This window comes from Hippopotamus amphibius, chromosome 2 (assembly GCF_030028045.1).
Source record: "Hippopotamus amphibius kiboko isolate mHipAmp2 chromosome 2, mHipAmp2.hap2, whole genome shotgun sequence".
In the NCBI taxonomy this organism is placed as follows: domain Eukaryota; kingdom Metazoa; phylum Chordata; class Mammalia; order Artiodactyla; family Hippopotamidae; genus Hippopotamus; species Hippopotamus amphibius.
The window spans coordinates 36,566,042-36,577,451 of NC_080187.1; the positions used below are offsets into that span (position 1 = coordinate 36,566,042).

The 11,410-nt window shown below is 47.7% G+C and overlaps 1 pseudogene; it reads right to left on the minus strand.

The window, feature by feature from the left end:
- Positions 1–5,205: 5,205 nt before the first annotated feature.
- On the minus strand, positions 5,206–5,913 carry LOC130846047 (60S ribosomal protein L23a-like; annotated as a pseudogene).
- Between the last annotated feature and the right edge of the window lie 5,497 nt (positions 5,914–11,410).

The window sequence follows — 11,410 nt, forward strand, 5'->3', positions numbered from 1 at the left end:
CCACAGACAATACATAAAGCGAACGGGCATGGCTGTGTTTCAATACGACTTTATGTATGGACACTGAAATCTACAGAACAGGTAATTTTCATGTGTCATAAAATTCCTAGATTTTTTTTTGGGGGCAAGACCCATTCTTTCATGGGCATCACACAAAAAATAAGTGGCCAGATTTGGCCCACGGCTATGGGTCACCCCCAGAACTCTAGCTGGTGCAGAGTTTCTCAATTTAATGTGAATTAAAGAATTACCTGGGGAGCGTGTTAAAACGCAGGTTCTGATTCGGTAGACTTGGAGCGGACCTGAGAATGTGCATTTCCTGTTCGCACCCAAGTGGTGCTGATGTCCACAGAGCACGCTGTGAACAAGGGGGTAGGGAATGTTTCCGCTCGGCCACTCTAAGGTCCTAAGTGATGCTGTGATTACTGATCCTGCTGTCCCCTGAAGAAATGCTCACTCAGAAGTCTGGATGCACGCGGGCCCCAGTGTTTCTGGAAAGCCTTCATCTCTGTCCTGGTTTTTCTTGCTTTATTTCCTTATTTTTTGTGTTTCTTCTCTCTCACCTCCTGTCACTAGAACATAAGCTCCTTGAGAGCAGGGACTTTGTTGCTTTGTTTGCCACTGACATCCTACAGTCTTGCACATGGCAGGTGTTCAGAAAATATTTGTTGAAGAAATGAATGAATGATGCAGACAGTGCCTGGTTGGCCTCCCTTATGGCTCATCCCGCTGGGACCTTGTTGTTTTATCACCACCTAGCGGGCACTTTTGTGTACTGCAGGGCAGGAGTGAAAAATGCTCTACATGCTTGACTCTGACCCAGGCAGAAGTTGGAGGAGGCCACTGTGGGCAGAAAACTGCCCCTTCTGAAGCCCCTGTTATCTGTGTTCTTGTCTGTTAGCACAGAGCTCCTTTCATCTGAGCTGAGCAATGAAAGCAGTAAGATTGGGAATGGTGGGAACGGGAGGGAGGAAAGGCATTCTTGGTAGAAGGAACAGGCTGGAGGCTGGAGAGCGTGCGCATGTACCAAAGGGAAGAGAAGTACAAGTAGCTGAGATGGACAGTGGGAGGTGAGGCCAGGTAATGACATAGGAGGAGGGGAAGACACCCCAAGGAAAGGGAACGTCCACTTAGTGTTTGATCTATGCCAGTCTCTTCACATGCACGAGGTCATTTAATCCCTACAAAGGCCAGTGGGGCAGATTTTAGAACCCCCATTTTATAGATGAGGAAGCGGAGGCACAGATTTGGTGAAGTGACTTGTCCAAGGTCACACAGCTGATAAAGGGCAGAACTGGATTTGAACTGAAGTCATCCGATCTTCTCCTCCCTGATGGGAATGCCTGCCTCTGGTTTGTGCTTGAAGCGGGTGCATGTTGGTAGGGCATATGCAGGAAACTAGGAGCTGGGATTTAAGACACTCAGAGGCCTGAGCACTTGACTCCACCACACTGTCTCAGGGCCTGACAGCTTTGTGACCTGGGAGCCTCCCTCCGCTTACCCTCATGGTCCTAGAGCCCTGGCCTGGGGGGCAGGATGCCTGGGTTCTAGTCTGGGCTGCCTTCGCTTCTCTGGGGCACAGAGTATAAAGGCTATAATGACTTGCAAAGGGACCTCAGCGATCTCTTACTTGCGCATTTTATAGATATGGAAACTGAGGCCCAGAGAGGGAAAAGGACTCCCCTGATGAGGCATGCCAAGCTAGGCTTAGTGTGGCTTTCATCTCGGCCTCTGCCTGGATTCACATCTAATGGCTGGAAGCTGATGCTTCCATACAGAGGGCCTGAGCCCTGGACACAGAGGGTAGCAGAGGGCCCAGCTAGCCCCGCTTGGCCAGCCCAGGCCCTTGGATAATGTGTTTGAGTATCAGTTCCCAGTGAGGTGTGCCCCGGGGATGGGGTGAGTGTGTGGAGTTGCAGGCTGGGGGGAAGGGAGGAAGGCTTAGCAGGATCTGCCCCACAGACCTTCTGGTGGCTGGACTCACCAGAGCAGAGGGAGGGATAGGGGCGACCTGGCTCTCCCAGCAGACCCGGATTGCCCCTGGACTTTCAGCCCTGCATCCGGCACAGGAATCCACCTGCCCCTTTCTCAGCCCCTTGGCCTACTCTTCTGGGGAGCAGAGGACCCCAACCTGGGGGACTGGGGTCATAGGGGAGCCACTTCCACCCACACTGAGCCCAGTTCTGCGTCGGGTTTCAAACAATGTAATCCTCATCAGCACACAGGCCTGATAGTGGGCACTGTTATGATTCCTCAAGAAAATTGAGGCTCAGAGAGGCAGAAGGACTTGCCCAAGGTCATCAAGTTGGAGCTGGGCCCCAAACCCAAGTCAGAGTGACACCATAGCATTGACCAAAACACCCATGGCTCCTCTGACCCAAGCCACCAGCCAGCCCCTGGATGTGCTAACTTGACCCCAACCAACACACTCCCTTTCTCTCTCTAACCCTCACTGTTCTTCTTACCTGACCATCTTCCCCACAAACCAGGAGCAACACGAGGGCAAGGACACGGTAGGGTTCAAGCCTTTTGTGAGGCCCCAGGGCCCAGTGGAGGGTGGAGGGACACTCAGTAGACATGTTCTCTGTGAATGAGGGAAGCCCTGCGAGGGTGGACACCATCCCCACTTTTCAAATGGGAAAACTGAGGGTTAGTAGGGGACAGTGACCTGCGGGTCACCAGCAGGATCCAAACAGAGCAGTGACCTGCCCGGGCCTCTTGCTGTCTAGACTCAGTTTCCCTCCGTGGGCCGGTTTGGCCTCACATTTCCCCCAGCAGCTGTGTAAAGTCCTGCACAGGGGTCCAAAACAAGCACCATTGCCCAGATGCTGCGACCCCACTGACATGCAGACGCCTGAACGTGCTTGGGCAGCAGATTACCATCGTCAGATCTACAGGGCTCCCTGCAGCAGGAGCACATTATTTCTGCTGGGGATTTTTACCAGAGCCGTTTCTGTAATCCTTCTCAGAGCACGGCTGGGGTATAGTAATGAGCTGTAACAGCCGGAGGACTTGGTTCTGTGAGCTGAGAACAACTGTTCATTCCTAAATGAGTCCGGCTCCTCTTTTCTTGATGACTGAGTTTGGCTGTGGCAAAGGGGTGGGGGTGGGGAGCAGGCATCCAGGACCAGAACAGCAGCAGTGCCCACACAGGGCCAGAGCCTGGCACCCCCTTTATACAGATGGAGCCACAGAGGCCCAGGGTGGCTGTGAGGTTGGGGGCAGCACAGTTCCATATGCAGACTGGACCGTGGGTGCGGCAGGGCTGAGCAAGGGCTTCCCCAGGAGCACGCTTTTAGCTGAGGACTCATGTGCAAGTGTTTATACAGGAAGTGCTCCCAGAATGAGCCTGGAAAGGAGTGGGACACAGGAGGGATGTGGGTGGAGAGTGGGGAGGCGTGAAGATAAATGGTGCCATTTCTGGCCTGGTCCTGCAGAGGGTAGCTTCCGTCTGATCCTGAGGGGGGGCTCTGGAGTGTAAGTTACATCTCAGGGTTGTCAAAACCCCAGGTGATGGAGCTGGGCTTCCATATTCCCTGCACCCATCAGTCAGCACCATCCAAGGAGATCTGAGTACAGGTTCCCGGAGGAGGAGGAGTGGCCTTGCCCTGTGATGTGGAGCAGGATGTGCAGGTTCTGCTGAGGAAAAGGGTCTGAGCAGGACCCGAGGGAGAAGCACAGGCACGCTGCCAGGGGGCCAAGGTGCCATGTTCAGGGCAGGCCAAGGAGGAGTGTGGAGCTGGAGGGAGGGCTCAGCTCCCTGCAGGCTGCAGGTGAAGTGCACTCAACTATTTCAGCAAAAGTCCCATAAACCACCTCCGGAAATCCCTCTCTTATTCGCTGCTGTTTGTGACCAAAACCCTGAACTGTGACAAGGAGGGACAGATAGCTTAGGTGAGACGTAGAACTGTCTTATTCAGCCAAAACCATTCAGAAATGAGTCACTGGCCTGACCTGGGCCCCTGGGCTCTGCCAACAAGAGCTTGGGAACCCCGGGCAAGGTGGGCATCAGGCCTGGGCCCAAAGGGCAGAGCCACAGTTGACTAGGGGCAGCCCAGAGAGGTGGAGCTGTATTAGTGGGAACTCCTGTCCCTTTACTTGACCCCACTTCCTTTCTCTCCAGACCTCCAGAGAGGCCCCACCTAGCCTCCTGGCCTCCAGCCTCCCCTCCTCCAATCCAGTCTCCTGGAGTTGCGAGAAAGTCCCCTCTAAAAAGCAAATCTTGTCCTGTCCCTTCCCTGCCTGCCACCTTCCCTGGCTCCCCACTGCCCTCAGGAAGAAGACCAAAGCCCCAGTGTTCTCCCAAGTCCTCTCGCATGATGACAATGCTTAGCCTGCAGGGACTGACAGCAGAGAACTTCAGGCAAAAATCAGGAGTACCAGCAGCTTCCCAGAGCTCGCAGGCCAGGGCAGCGCTGGCTGCAGCCCAGCTGTCTGGGAAGAGGGAAGAACAGCCCCAGGACCCGCCCCCCAGGCCTCCCTCTCCGGCTCTGCCTCTGTAATTAATTTATGGAAAGCGTCTAAATTGGGAGTCAACACAGTCCTGCAAATCTCATCTAATCCCTGCCTCCACCGAAGGGAGCAGCGCCCTGGGTGGGGGGGGGGGGGGGGGGGGGGTGGAGCGTTTCTTACAGTGATTACATTTGGTTTTATTTCTGGAAAAAAAAACCCGAAAGTGAAGCATTTAAGGTCTAATTTCCCCAATCACCTGCAGAATGCGGAGGCTTCCAGGTGGTGTTTGGTGAGGCCTCCTTGTGGTCCTGCAGCCCCAGGAGGGCTTTGGCGGGCAGAGTGTACCTTATCAAAAGTTCCTCTTGGCTCTACCTTTAAGCACAGCCAGAATCCGACCTCTTCTCTCCCTCCACTGCTTCCACCCCTCCTAAGCCACGGTCACCTCTGCAATGGCCCCCTGGCCATCTCCCTGTTTCTGCCTTGCCCTGCTCCAGTCTCTGCTCACAGGCAGCTGGAGCCAAGCCCATCGCTCCTGTGAGGGCTCCCACTCCCTCAGGGTAACGCAGGAGTCCTGCCAGGCCCATTAAGGCAAACGATGCCTTCTGACCTCACTCCCTCCCTTCTCCTGCATCCCTGGAATCTCTTGATGTCGCACACTCGGCCTGCCAGCACTCCTGCACCAGCTATTCCCCCTGCCTGGCACGTTCTTCCTGATATCTATCTGCAAAGTCTGCACCTTTGTTTCCTACAGACCTCACTCAGAAGTTTGCCCTTCACGGCTTCCCAGACTGCACTCACGCCCCATTCATTCTCTACTCTCCTCGCTCTGCTTTATATACCCCTTTCCCACTAGCCATCTGAAATATGCTTATTTTCTGGCTTGTTGTCTAGTTTCCCTCTACGCTCCATCAGAATGTCAGCTCTGAGAGAAAGGGATTTGTTTTTGTTTCAATAGTGAAAACTTTTATATTTAGAATTAGCCAGCTGGACTCAGTTCAGATGATCCCAAGTTTGCTGGCAACAACCAAAGCATCGTAGTCAGGAGCCAGTCGAACACACGCCTTCTTCTCTCCATCAGGCTGACCTGGGTGTTGACCTTAGCCACATCAGTGTCGTAGAGCTTCTTCACAGTCTGCTTAATCTGGCGCTTGTTGGCCTTGACATCCACAATGAACACGAGTGTGTTGTTGTCTCTTTTCTTCATGGATGACTCAGTGGTGAGGGGGAACGTGATGATGGCCGTGTGGTCAAGCTTGTTTCTCCTAGGGGTGCTCTTCCCAGGATATCTGGGCTGCCTCCTGAGCCATAGAGTTTTGGGTCATTGGAAGGTGGGTGATGTCCAGGTCTTCTTTCTTTGTGGCTGTGGCTACCTTTCAACACTGCTTTCTTGGCCTTCAAAGCCTTTGCTTTGGCTTCCACTTTGGGAGGGGCAGGGGCTTCCTTCTTTGCCTTCAGTGCCATCTTTGTGAAAAGGTGCAAGGGATTTGTCTTGTTCACTGACATAGCTCCAGTATATGAGACCAGTGCCTGGCACATAGCAGATGCTCAATAAACATGAATCAAATCATTTGACAGAGGGGGTGAGCAGAGATCCCTGAGATGTTCTGGGGGCATCTTCTCTGGGTGTGTAGAGTCAGCCTGACCTCACCTCCTGCAGGAAGTCTTCTGTCAGGTTCAAAATGGAAGTTCTGGCTGCCGGTGGTAGCTTTGATCACTTAATAGGATTGATTTTCCTTTGGTGCAAATACCACCTCTTCCAGGGAGCCCTCCCAGAATGCTTCCCAACCATCAGGGAAAGTTTGTCCTACCTTCTCCTGGCCTGACACTTTCTCCCTTGTGGTCTGTTTTGGGTGTTGATGTCAGGCTGAGGTCCCTGACAGGAACCTGAGTCACATCCAGAGAACACCTGGAGGGCCCGCTTCAGCTCACACTTTACAGGGCCTCTCGTAGGGCCTAAGTCACGCCTTCTCCTCACTCAAGCTTCACAATAACCCTCCGAGGTAACCATTCTTATCCCCATTTTACAGATGAGGAAACTGCGGTCAGAGGCCACAGAAGTGACTTACCCAAGTCCCACTGCTGGTGTCACTAGGTGGAGTGTAGCCATGCTCCTTGGCCCCAAGGCCAGCCCCACTGCATTCAGCATGGTACTTAAAAAGTGTTTGGGGAATGAAGGGAAGGACAAACCTGAGTTCTGGAGCTTCTGAGTGAGCGATGAAGATGCTGTAAACACAGCATGCACCAACCTGCTGCTGGTCTGGTCCGTGTGGCCCATCCTTGCTCAGCCAAGCCCTCCTGGTGTTCTGTGCAGGGAAAGAAAAGGCAGACACTCTCTCTTCCAGAGGGCCCCACAGAGGGCTGGGGGTGGTGTAAAGAAGTTGAGTAACCATGCCAAGAGCCCATCCCCAGACCTCATCCTCTCCCTGGGACAAAGACAAGGCCCCGAAGAGTTGGCTGAGGAGCCAACAATTAGGGACAGAGCCGGGACCAGTGACTCTTGACATCAGTCCTGCCTTGTTCTCTGATTCTACCTGCTATGTCTGTAATGCCTGTATCCCTAGGACCCAGACTTCAGTTTCCTCATCTGTGAAGTGGGAAAATTGTACCTATCTAATAGGATCAAAGATTAAATGAGGTAACACAGGAAAGTGCCCAGCAGAGAATACATTGTTAATAATCAGAGCATAGTTATTAGCTGGTTCCAAGAGAGGTGCCTATATTGCATTGTTTCCTCCTTCTCTGCCTTACAGGTGGTTCTCACAGGCCTGCAGCTGCAAACTTCATAGTCAGAAGAAGACTTATTTCTTTAGGAAAAAAAAAAAATTAAAATAATAGTGCCACATAGTGGAGATGGTGTGACAAAACTAGCACAGCGTGGCAGCATTTTGTGAGCATTTTAAATACGCAAGGTACATATTTTATGAATGTTAAATATTAATAAAGTCTCATTTTGTCTGAATTCTCCCACCTTTTATAAAAAAATAAATTTATTTATTTATGTATTTATTTATGGCTGTGTTGGGTCTTTGTTGCTGCGTGAAGGCTTTGTCTAGTTGCGGTGAGTGAGGGCTTCTCACTACAGTGGCTTCTCTTGTTGCGGAGTACGGGCTCTAGAGCACAGGTTTCAGTAGTTGTGGCGCACGGGCTTAGTTTCTCCACAGCATCTGGGATCTTCCCAGACCAGGGATCGAACCCATGTCCCCTGCCTTGGCAGGCGAATTCTTAACCACTGCGTCACCAGGGAAGTTCCTCTCCCAACTTTTAAAATGTATGTCAAGAAACAAATAACTTCAAAGCTGTCCAGTTAAGTGAGCAAGTGAGCTGTCAACTGGATTTACAATATTGCCATGTAGGGCATCTTTTATACTGGTAAACAAATATAAATGTCTCCTCTCATCTCTTGTCAGGATTAGCCTCAAATTCAGTGAATTTTGAATTATGCCCCAGCAGGGCTAGACCCTTCCTGTACTAAGGTGCAGTGGTCCTACATGCACCTGTATGTCACCAGGGACAACCATTTGGAAATGGCCCTTTGACAGAACCCATCAAGAACCATAAGAACCATTTCTATACTTTGATGAGTTACGCCGTAATTTATCCTAGTGAAATAATTCCAAAAAGGCAAAGCAAAGTGTAAGCGCATTGAAGATGTTAATTGCAGTGTTGTTTATAGTTGAGGAAAGTGGTAAACACAATCTACAACAAAGGGGGAATGACTGAGTAAATTATGATGAGCCCTTGATGGCTCTTTGGCTAATAAAAATGATTGTTTTGAAGACTATGTAAGAAGATAGATGATGTTTATGTTCAAAGGTTTCATATCAAAGGAGAAAATACAAAACTGCATTGAGACTCTGGTTCCACAATTTTCTTTCCTTGGTCCTCACAATAGCCCTCTGAGGCAGACAAAACAGGGTCATTAGTCATTCTCCCCTCATCCAGGGGAGGAAAGAGAGACCACAGGGACTCAGGTTCTGAACTAGGACAGCTCCTAACACAGAACCCTGTGCTGCCACAGAGGAGTGTGCCCTGACTGGGGGCCCAGCAGCAAGCCCCCAGCTCCTGAGTGAGGACAGCGCAAGACAAAGCCCAGTTCTCACGCACACTCCCATCTCATCCAGGAGGGGTGGCCCCCGGGCTGCCTTTTCTTCCTTCTCAGTCTGGGATTTCCCCTCTTGGGCAATTTGGAAGAACCCCAGTCCCGGGCCCCAGTCCCTGGCCCCACCTTGCTCTGAGCTGGGCTTATAGGAAGCCCCTTCTGCACACCTGACCCATGAGATCATGTGGGAAAACCCTTAGAAAAGGTAATATGTGCTGCAGCTGCTGTTGTTCCTATTATTAAAAACAAGTTTTAATGTGAAATTTTTCCACCATGCAAACATTGTCGGTAATGATGTAACAAACGCTTCCCTCTCCATTGCCACTTTAGGAAATAAAACCTTATGGGGACACGTGAAGGCTCCTGGATGGCCCTTCCTGATCCCGCCCTCCACCTGTCACAAAGGTAACCCAAACCAGAAAGGGATGTTTATCTATAAATGTTAAGTAGTATTGTTTTGCATGCTTTTAAACTTTCAATATGTGGCTTCATACTGTCTTGTATTCATTCAACAAATTCACTTGGCAAATATTCATTGAGGCACCCTTTTAAATCCTGGGAACATCGGTGAACAAAACTACTCTTGTGGTGTGTACATTCCCATGGGGTGAGCCAAACAATAAACAAAGTTTATGAATTATAGATAAATTATATGTTAAAATGTGAGAGGTACAAAGGGGAAAAAGAAAGAAAGGCAGGGGTGGAATGTTGCCATTTTAAGTAGGATCATATCCTTCTGTATCTTGCTTATTTACTCCATATTATCTTTTGCTTTTTTATGAATGTACTGTCTTTATTCTTTTTTTTGTCAACGAACATTTAAGATTTCTTTTTTTTTTTTTGGTAACTTTAAACAATAATGCCATAAGCATTCTTGTGAAAGTCTCTTTGAGTACACTCAGAAGAGATTTTGGGGGGCATGTAGCCTAGTATAGATTTGCTGGGTCTAGGGCATCTTTGACTTAACCTAGTTAGATGGTACCAATAGGTCTAACCAAGGTGATTGTACCAATGATTCCCACAAGCAGCGTATGAGGGGTCTAGTTACTCTACCTCTTCTCCAGCACTTGGTGGTGTCAGATTTTTAAAAATACCTGCTAATCTGACAAGTATAAAATACTGTATCTTTGTTTAAAACTGAATTTCCCAGATAACTAAAAAGGTTGAGACCATATTTTCATAAGGTTATTCATCATCTGTGTTTTTTCTTTAATGACTAAGAATTTCATTGACTTTTGCTTATTGAGTTATTGATTTATTGATTTATTTATTGGCTGTGTTGGGTCTTTGTTGCTGCACATGGGCTTTCTCTAGTTGTGGCGAGTGGAGGCTACTCTTCATTGTGGTGGCTTCTCTTATTGCAGAGCATGGGCTCTAGGTGCGTGGGCTTCAGTGGTTGTGGCACATGGGCTCAATAGTTGTGGCTCACGGGCTCTATAGGGCATGTGCAATAGTTGTGGCACACGGGCTTAGTTGCTTCGTGGCATGTGGTATCTTCCTGGAGCAGGGCTCGAACCTGTGTCCCCTGCATTGGCAGGCGGATTCTTAACCAGTGTGCCACCTAGGAAGTCCTTGCCTATTGATTTTATACCCAGTAATCTTGCTAACTAATAATTGGTCTGTAGATTTCTTTGGGTTTTCTAAATAGACAATCATATCATCTGCAAATAATGACAGTTCATCTCTTTCTTTTCAAACATATGCCATTGATTTATTTTCTTCTTTATTAATTTATTTACAAACTTCTACCACTAAATGTATTAATATATTTAAGAAAAATAAATTCAAAAGTACAATGCTGAACAAAAAAATGTTATAGTAGGCATCCTTATCTTTTCCTGATTTTAAAGGAAATGTTTCTATTGTTTACACAAGTAATATTTCCTTTAGATGTTTTCATAGATATCCTTTATCAGGTTAAGGAAATTCTCTTTTATTTCCAATCTGTTTGGAAGTTTATCATCAATCAGAATATACTTTTGTCGAGTACCTTTTCTGTGTCTACTTAGGTGATCATATGTTTTTCTTCTTTAATCTGTTAATGTGATCAATTACCTTTATAGTTTTCTAATATTAAGCCATCTTTGTATTCTTGGAATAAACTCAACTTGGTTACAGTACATTATCTTTTTTATATACAGTTGAATTATTTTAATAATATGTTACTTAGGTTATTACATCTAAATGTAGGAGTGAAATGGGCCTGTAATTTTCCTTTCTTATGCTATACGTGTTTAATTTTTATATTAAGATTATACTGGCCTCAAAGAATGAATTTTGGAATTTTCCTTATTTTTCTATTCCCTGGAAGAATTCATATAAGATTAGGATTATCTATTCTTGAAATGTTGGTATAAGTCACCTATACAACCATGTGGGCATTGAATTTTCTTTGTGGAAATGTTTTCAATTATTGCTTCAAATTCTTTAATTGTTTTAGGACTATTCAGAATTTTTTTTTTCACTTTTGGTAGGAATTTATCTATTTCTATAATACTACGACTTCAAATTTGTTGACATAAAGTTGTTGATAGCATTTTCTTATTATATTTTTTTAGTAATCTTTTTTTTGCAAATACAGCCACATGAAAAGATAAAATCTCCAGATATTTGTCTTTATCTTATCTTTTTTGATTTATTTATTTATATTTATTTACTTATTTATTTATTTATTTATTTTTGGCTTCATTGGGTCTTCGTTGCTGTGCACGGGCTTTCTGTAGTTGTGGTGAGCATGGGCTGCTCTTCAAAGAGCTGTGCAGGTTTCTCATTGCAGTGGCTTCTCTTGCTGCGGAGCACAGGCTCTAGGTGCGCTGGCTTCAATAGTTGCGGCACATGGGCTCAGTAGTTGTGGCTCGC